The 9,939-nt window shown below is 40.5% G+C and overlaps 1 pseudogene; it reads left to right on the top strand.

Annotated features, from left to right (window-relative positions):
* Window positions 1-389: 389 nt before the first annotated feature.
* Window positions 390-9,684, top strand: LOC117423647 (kyphoscoliosis peptidase-like; annotated as a pseudogene).
* The last annotated feature ends 255 nt before the right edge of the window (window positions 9,685-9,939 follow it).

Below are 9,939 nucleotides of genomic sequence, written 5' to 3'. Positions count from 1 at the left end.
GGGGGGTTTATAGCTATTCTGCTGATGGTGGAGGAGTGGAGGGGGCGAGAGGGGGTGTCGGGAGAAATGAGAGGGAGATAGGAGGGAGCAGGAAGGTTGAGACAGTGATAGGCGAGTACAAGAGTTTTTAAATTGATGAGAGCAGCAATAGGGAGCCAGTGGAGGGAGTGGAGCAGCGGTGTAGTGTGGAAGAAACAAGGAATATTCACAGAGATCTGACTGAGCCTGCCACTGCTTAATCAATGATCAGGCACATGGGGGGCACCATGAATACTAAGACAAGCAGACTTAATGTTCACTTAATGTACAGACTTACCCAGCTGAACAAGGAGAGTGCACTAACTGAAGAGAGCTTCAGTGCTTCTAGGTGAGACAGGGCAAAGGGTGGCATGGACAGGAGCAAGCTGTTCTCAATGTTTCTTCCATTTGTTAAACCTGACTGGTACAGCTGCATGTTTCTCACAGAGCGCGCTGAAGAGGGGAAATCCTCGCTGAGCCGACAGAGGGACACCACTGATTCACACACTAGTCCAGGTAAGGAGACAAAACTCAGAAGACAAAGGTTCTAGTGCATGTCTGTATCAGTGCATGTCTGTATCAGTGCATGTCTGTATCAGTGCATGTCTGTTTCACTGCATGAGTTCAGCTCTACTGCTGTGGTGTTGTTTTTATGAGCTTGATAGGGTGATGCATGTTTATTATTATCACACCCCTCTTTAAAGGAGAGAAGCAAACTGACTATTTTACTGCATTTAATCCTGTACTTGAGAATACTGTAATCTGCCAAGTGTTTAACCTGTAGTATTTTGTATTTAATCATATCCTGATGTAACTATCACTATTATCTGCTATATTATTGAATTGTATTTTGTCACACTTGTACTTTGCTTGAACAAAAGTTATTGTATTTATCGCTCTTATTGGTTTACTTGTATTGTAACACTTGAAATGTATTTGCTTATGATTGTAAGTTGCCCTGGATAAGGGTGTCTGCTAATAAATAAATAATAATAATAATAATAATAATAATAATAATAATAATAATAATAATAATAATGTCATTGAACTATTAGTATATGTACCACCATTGAGTATACCATATTAGTATATGTACCACCACAGAAACAGGTGAAATCATAACGGTGATGAAGAAAATAGTTTGCAAACGGAGAGGAGACAGAGAGAGATATTTGTAAACATTGGGGTTTTTCATGCAAAGAAATCAAGGAAATTGAAGAGGGTTATGGCGACAAGGGTCTTTGAGTAGATGATCATCTCTACTGTCTATTACCAAGTACCTATTGATCAAACGAACCAGTAATCCTATCAGAAATACAATTCCATAACAGGCCAGGAAGCATGCTGTGGGGCTGTTTACCAGGCCAGTGCATAGCAAACAGACCAAAGGTCTCATTCAAGAAGCCATTCAGTGCTGTCTTGGGTCAACAAGTTACTACAAGTGATGGGCCAGACTTGAGAAAAAGGGTCTCGTTCATTATCTAAAACACAAACAATTTCAATCAGTCTGTATGCAGTATATCTTAAACCCCTCCGACTACCAGAGATCGAGGGCTGAAAGTAGTTGGTTCATTTTCTCAATGACATCTTGCTGTCTCTTGATGGCTTTGTTTCAGGATTTGTTAAGGACGACAACATCCAGAGCAGCCCCAAGACAGTTGGTAATGGTAGGTAACAAACAGGGCAGATGTGCATTCATGAGCCTCAGCCCCCTTCACAACATTTCTACTCTACTCAGTATTTAAAGAAGTCAAGGGTGAAATCAGGTTTGATATTCATGACTGTTGTAGTGTTGAACAAAATGTATTTTAATGCATCAGACCAAGGTTTAAAAAAGCACTCTTTAAAAAACATTGTTAAATCTTTATGAATTGGGCCCCGGTTTGTATATATCATGTATATAAAGGATTGATAATCTAAATACATTTACATTTGCATGCTTTCAGTGCTGATCAATAAACCTATCTGATTGTATTGATGGCTTTGTTTCAGGATTCGTCGATGACAAGAACAAGCAGACCAGCGACAAGAAGGTAGAAAATGGTGAGTGAAAGCAGTCGGCAATCCTCTTTCAGCTTGGCACATTGTGTACTTCCTTCCTTCCACCTGTTTATCTAAATGCCTTCTCTATCCTTGTGTCTGTCTTACTGTTCATCTTTCAGTCTATCTCTATAACCATCTGGCTTAAAGTGTATTACTGCATTTTTGCACATTCATTTAGTAGTTTTCCCATGGTTATACTTTGCAGTTTACCATGTTTTGCCATGTTCTTTATTATGCTTTGCAATACCTCTCAATGCTTACCTGTGTTTTGCCATACCTCTCAATGCTTACCTGTGCTTTGCCATATCTCTCAATGCTTACCTTTGCTTTGCCATACCTCTCAATGCTTACCTGTGCTTTACCATACCTCTCAATGCTTACCTGTGCTTTACCATACCTCTCAATACTTACCTGTGCTTTACCATACCTCTCAATGCTTATCAATGCTTTACCATACCTCTCAATGCTTACCTGTGCTTTGCCATACCTCTCAATGCTTACCTGTGCTTTATCATACTTTCACTCTGCATTATTACACTTTGCTATGATTTACTGTGGCAAGATTTTATAATGGTACTGTATATCCATCAATCAAATCGGTTGCACCATTTGCTTTGTTTTCAGGATCAGTCGATGGGGCCAAGAATAAAAAGGCCAGCGTCAAGAAAATACATTGTGAGTGAGAAACACTGGGGAAAGTATAACGATGTACTGGGAAAAAACATTGTGAGTGAGAAACACTGGGGAAAGTATAACGATGTACTGGGAAAAAACATTGTGAGTGAGAAACACTGGGGAAAGTATAACGATGTACTGGGAAAAAACATTGTGAGTGAGAAACACTGGGGAAAGTATAACGATGTACTGGGAAAAAACATTGTGAGTGAGAAACACTGGGGAAAGTATAACGATGTACTGGGAAAAAACATTGTGAGTGAGAAACACTGGGGACCCAAGTATAATGATAGACTGGGAAAATGCAGTCATGGGCCTGTGTCCGAGCATAGGCATCCCCACAGCTGGTGCAAAGGCTGTGTGGTCCAGTGGTTAAAGAAAAGGGCTTGTAACCAGGAGGTCCCCGATTCAAAATCCGACCTCAGCCACTGACTCATTGTGTGACCCTGAGCAAGTCACTTAACCTCCTTGTGCTCCGTCTTTTGGGTGAGACGTAGTTGTAAGTGACTCTGCAGCTGATGCATAGTTCACACACCCTAGTCTCTGTAAGTCGCCTTGGATAAAGGCGTCTGCTAAATAAACAAATAATAATAATAATAAAATGCAAGTTGTTTATAAATTAGCATCACTGTACAACAGCATGGGTAAATTGTGACAGTGACACTGAAAGAAGACATACAACCTTGAAGGTGGATTTCTAACAGTGACTTTTTTCTTTTATAAAGTTTCCTGCGCAAAAACACATTTACATATCTTGGTTATAAATGAAAAAGTAAGACTTATGGTTTAAAATGAAATCAACTTTACTATTAACACGTTTCTCAGTAGTGATCGAGATACACAAATGGCTTAACAGGCATCAATTGAATTGTAGAAAATCGTGATAAAACATAGAAAACCAGAAACCTTAATTATTAAGGATACGATTTTATCACGGAGGCCACAGAGGTCACAGAAATTGTGAAAATCGTGAATTTGAACAATCTTGGAAATGGATGTAAAAACACATTTGGTTAGGCACTGCCTTTATTTCCTTTAAAAATGCAGTCTGTCATGCACTGAAAATACAAATTTGCGAGTGTCTGTAAATTGGTTGTGTATGCACACAGCATTTACGTGTAGCTATGTATGTCAGCGAATGAGGTTTGTATTAGCTGAGCGAACATGTAAATGAACACAGATCGTATATACTGTAAACTCAATTGTGATCTTCACAAAGTGCTTGTTAATTTATTTTTTAAAACAAAAACACGGGCTTGCATCTTTTCTGATCATTCTATATACCTGCCTGCTAATCACAGGCAGGTGATAATGATTACAGATTGGAGCCAGGTGACGACTCCTGGCTCCATCCTGTGGCATTCTGGGGGATGTAGTTCTTTAGCCCCTCATGAACTACATACAGTATTTTCCTCTTTCTCCCCCCAGTCTTTCACACATCCTCCACCTTGTGTAAAACACACACAGCCATTCCAAGGCCGCTTCCCCTCCACCTTTAAAATCAAACCAGCCCCCCTCAAATCCCATAACTTCCATCTTCACCCCCTTTTTCGGGCGAACTTGAGGGTGCGTCAGTTCCTTTTCCGGCGCCTCCAGGTCGGGAAGAGGGAGGAGGGAGTTTCAATGAAGAAAAGAGGGAGTTACAGAGGAGGGAGCACATAACTCTTTTTTGCCTGATGTACGAAAAATATATGGACACCACATATATATATATATATATATATATATATATATATATATACACACATTTACGTCGGACACGCACAGAGAAATAGGAACACTGTTTATTTTAGACCCTGTCTGTTTCGCTACGTGGCCGGTGTGAAAGCCTGCATCGTACAGTATTTAAAAAAAAAATAAAAATAAAATAATGTATGTTGGTGTGAAAGGACCTTTAACTACGTTTTGGACTCTAAAGTAACATTTAAACTTGCCAGCAGTCAAAAGCAATAGTCTTTATATTATTGGTTTTGGTGTACTATTAGAAGCCCTTGTGTATGGTGATGTAGCTAATCCTACATTATTTGGTGGCCTTTCCGTGAATTCTTGTTATTTTCTGCAACTCGCTCGTGAAATGTACAAAAAATCACCGCGCCAAAATTGTATCCTTACTAATTATACAACAAGCAGAGACTTGTCTCCCATTTTTTTCTATGGAGGTCAGCCGTTCTGTTATAGCTCAATAAGGCACACTAATTATTAATTAGACCTTCTCTAAAAGCACTGTTTTACTGATGAAACCCTTTACAGGGATGATTATTTCAGACAAAGGTAAACAAATAAATAACTTTACAAAGTTGTAGAATAGTGTGCCTCTGTAATAATGAGGCAATAAAGATTCAATTATTTGCACTGGGGAGTTCCATTATTACCTCATTATCCCATAAATATATGCCATATGGCTATTTTCCACTGCAAAGACAAAACGTGGTATTTATTTATTGTTCAGATTGCTATGTACAGATCTTGTCGTTTTGTTTTTCATTCTTGTTCCAGCCTACCCTTGGGACCAGTCCAGTTTAAAGAGCCTCCAGGTGGATCTGAAGAAATTCAAACAGCTTGATGACTTCGCCTCTCAGGTATGGTTTATAAACTGTTTCAAATGTATAGATATTTTTAAAAACCCTGCTCTCCACTGCTGCTGTGAACGACTTCTTGTTTTCAGCAGGTAAGCACTCGGAGCAGTGTAGAGGTCCTGGTGAAAGAGCTGCTCCAGAAAGCCCAGACTGATCTAGAAAAGCTGCGAGCAATCTGGATTTGGGTCACTCACCACATCGGTAAGGAACAGACTCAAATCATTACATTGGGGTATGCAAACTTTTGACGACATCTCTTTCTCTCCCCTCTCTCTCTCTCACACACACACACACACACACACACACACACACACACACACACACACACACACACACACACTGTATATGGAGGCATTTCTCCGTTCCAATCAAGTTTATTTTGTAGTGGAGTTGCAAGTATAATTGCACACACAACATACTGGAAAACTAAACAAAAGTACTCCATGCTGTTTTACAAAGAGAAAGGACCGACTTTTACATCTAAATGCCCTTGGGTTAAATACACACTCATAAAACAAATAACTGGGAAGAAAAGTGTGCAAAACAAGCAAAAATCTTAAAGCTATATTGCTGAAATGTACACATACAGTGCCTATAGAAAGTCTACACTCCCTTGAACTTTTTTCACATTTTGTTTTGTCAGTGCCTCATCATGCATTTAAATTAGGATTTTTTCCACTTATCTACACACCATACTCCACACTGTTAAGGGAAAAATAGTTTTTATTAAGAAAAAAAGTATAATATTCTTCTTTACAAAACTGTTCAAGCTCTGTCAAGTTCCTTGGGGAGCGTTGATGGACAGCAATCTTCAAGTCATACCACAAATTTTCAATTGGATTTAGGTCAGGGCTCTGACTGGGCCACTCAAGGACATTTACCTTTTTGTTCCTTAGCTTTGGCTGTGTGCTTTGGGTTGTTGTCATGCTGAAAGGTGAACTTCCGTCCCAGTTTCAGCTTTCTTGCAGAGGGCAGCAGGTTTTCCTCAAGGACTTCTCTGTACTTTGCTCCAGTCCCTGCCGCTTTGCATTTAGGCCAAAAAGTTCAATTTTAGTTTCGTCAGACCACAAAACTTTTTGCCACATGGCTACAGAATCTCCTGAGTGTTTTTTTGCATACTTCAAACGGGACTCAAGGTGGGTTTTCTTGAGTAATGGCTTCCTTCTTGCCACCCTACCATACAGGTCAGATTTGTGGAGTGCTTGGGATATTGTTTTCACATGCACACTTTGACCAGTCTTGGACATAAAAGCCTGTAGCTCTTGCAAAGTTGCCATTGGCCTCTTGGTAGACTCTGTGATCAGTCTCCTTCTTGCTTGGTCATCCAGTTTGGAGGGATGGCCTGATCTAGGCAGGGTTTTGGTGGTGCCATACACCTTCCACTTCTTAATAATCATCTGATCGTGCTCCAAGGGATATTCAAGGCCTTTGTAATTTTTATACCCATCCCCTGATCTGTGCCTTTCAACAACTTTGTCTTTTGAAAGCGCCTTGGTGCTCATGGTTGAAATGCACTACCTAGCAGAGGGAACCTACAGGAACTGCTGAATTTATCCTGAAATCATGTGAATCACTACAATTTAACACAGGTGGAGGCCACTTAACTTGGTGTGTGATTTTGAAGGCGATTGGTTACACCTGAGCTAATTTAGGATTGCTATTACAAGTGGGGTGGACACTTATCCAACCAAGCTATTTCAGTTTTTATTTTTAATTAATTTTCTACAAATTTCTAGAATATATTTTTCACTTGGAAGTTGAGTGGTAGGATGTGTAGATCAATTTTTTAAAAAAACAACTATTTTAATGCATTTTAATTCCAGGCTATAAGGCAACAAAAGCTTACGAGTCTCCTGAAACTTCAAACCACAAATGGCTCATAATAGGAATCTGGTGTTGATAATGTCCATCCCCACCAAATCACATGGGATGGCCTGCATTGCTTCTGCCTTCACAGAATATAACACTGAGGCATTTCATGATGAAGGGCTACGGACGGGGGCCTCGGAAGATGTGCTGCGGACTGGAAAGGCTGTGTGCCCTGGGTACACGGGACTCTTCAAGGAGATGTGCTAGTAAGTGTTACAACACTGTACTGTGCTTATTGTGCCTAAATGAATGCCACATCCCCTCTGTATCACTGGAACAACTACTATGGACACAGTTTTAATAAAACCTTTGTTCAAGTATTTTACAAACAAATAATGTAAAAGAAAACTGATACAAAGATTGTGACAGGATTTCAGTAACAGAAGCTTCTGGAGAAATGTTCCTAACTCTTCATCCAATTTCATAAACAGCACAGTCAAATGGAATTACAGAGAAGTGCATAACAATAACTATTGATTTCTAAAATGTGTTCGATACATTTTCCAGGGTTATAATGACTGTTTTCTGAAGCTACATCCCTGCACATGACTCCATCTGCATTATAAACCTTCTTTGACTTGAATTACTTAGAAGATCAGCGTGAGTGAGTCCACAGCCTTTTTGGGTTCAGCTTTGCAGGGATTGGCTGCGTGGAGGTGCCGGGCTACTCCAAAGGGTTCAGCTATGTGCCTGGGAAACCATTCAGCAGAGACCCAGATCACTCCTGGAATGCTGTGAGTCTGGAGGGAAGCTGGCATCTCCTGGACAGCACCTGGGGAGCTGGCAATGTCAACAGCAACTGCTCCCAATTCACATTCCAGTGAGCCCATCTACAATCTTTATATTGTCTGTACCTATTTTTCATATTAAATATGTCAGCTATTAGTCACTGCTAGTACATCTCAATGGGCAGTTTGCACGGTTGAATTAAAACATCACAGCAGATTTAGAAGTCAGATGTTTGCATCAAGTGAAACAGGTGAGCCAAGTCTGGTTTGAATGAGTGTTGCAATTTCCTCAGGCAGGACCATCTTTCCAACAAGACACAAGACAACTCACTTTAAAACCTGAAGGGTCACAACCACCCTGGTAACTAAAACAAACTGCTTACAGATCTAGCAAGAAACAACCAAGGTGCACGAAGGAGCTCCTAATTTAACCACCCGAGTTATTTTATTTATTTATTGAAGCTTTTTAACATTGGCATTTTAGAAAAACTGTTAACTTAGCACTGTGTAGTTTTCAAAGCTTTGTCAAAGCTGGTGGTTGGATTTCTATACAGTATCTCCTTTCAATCTGCTTTGTTTTCCAGATACCATGAGTTTTATTTCCTTACACACCCTGCTCTTTTTATTGGGAATCATTTCCCAATGGAAGAGAAATGGCAGTTGCTGGATTCCAGGGTGTCGCTTTCGCAGTTTGAAAATGCTCTTCTGAAAAAAAGCTATTTTACAGCATTGGCCTTCTATCCATCAAACCCAATGTGTCTCTGATAAAAACAGGTATGTGCCATTACATGTTCAAGAAAACACAGGCTGTTCTTACAGGCTGGCTGTAAAGAACAATACAAAATGTTATCTGTGCTTCTCTCTTTACAACAGTCAATGGGAAGGTTACAATCACTGTGAAGAGTCAATCTCCTGCTCTGTTCACACACACCTTAAACAAGAAAAAAGAATGTGGCATCATCACCTTGACATCAGATGGGATGAGCCTGGATATCTATCCAAAGAGTACCGGGATACACCAGCTGAAAATTTACACAAATCCGTTTGATGCAACAGAAACCTATGATTGTGTGTGTGAATATCAACTTCAGTGTGAGTCTGTCCATAAAGAAATTAAGCTGCCCTCTGCCATGATGAACCCAGTGGGCCCCAGCTGGCTAACAGAGATGAAGGGTCTCCTCCAGCCCTCCCAGTGCAGCCCTATAGTCTACACCCAGGACGGGCGCTGTGCCTTCAGATTCCTGCTGGAGAAGGACCTCAGCTTCGTCCTAAAGCTGAGTCTGGAGAATGTCAATGTCTCTGATGACTTGAGCAGACATGTCTTTATTTACAGAGAGGGGAACTGGGTGGAATTTAAAATCCAGATCCCCAGGGCCGGCATGTATCTTTTCACCATTTTTGCCAAAGAAAAGTCTGCGCCTGGAAAAAACCACCATTTTGTGTGTAACTATTTAATCTCCTGCAGCAACCCCAGCATGCAGTGGCCAGTCTTCCCTTTGGTCTACGCTTCCTGGCAGCAGGAATATGAGCTGGTGGAGCCTCTCTCTGGAGTCCTGCCAGCTCAGCGCACCCTGCAGTTCAAGGTGAAGATCCCCGGTGTGGAGAAGGTGCTGGTGGGAAGCAGAGACACTCAGGAGCTCAGTGTGTCCAGCGATGGCTACTGGACTGGGAGCTGCAGCACAGCCGGCTGTAAGGACCTGACTGTGATGGTGCTGCACAAACCCAATGACAGCTCTTACTCCTTGGTGCTTCAGTATCAAGTGGAAAACAATTGAGATTATATGTGTTTCAGTATCAGTGTTATAGAGGTGCTATTAAATCCAAACATACACTAACACCAGGATGCTTAAGAAAAAAATATTAAAGGGTTATAACAAAAAATCTTTTGTGTAGATGGTGACTTATTGTTTAAACTATAGCCCTAAAACAACAACATTGACTTTTTATTGTAGTATTATGCATTTGTATATACTGAGCATCAAAAGAAACTTATCACTTATATTTGAGCATCAAAAGAAACTTATCACTTA

Source organism: Acipenser ruthenus, chromosome 17 (genome assembly GCF_902713425.1).
Source record: "Acipenser ruthenus chromosome 17, fAciRut3.2 maternal haplotype, whole genome shotgun sequence".
In the NCBI taxonomy this organism is placed as follows: Eukaryota; Metazoa; Chordata; class Actinopteri; order Acipenseriformes; family Acipenseridae; genus Acipenser; species Acipenser ruthenus.
The sequence above is the reverse complement of the archived record's forward strand: the minus strand, read 5'-3'. Positions and strand labels throughout refer to the sequence as shown.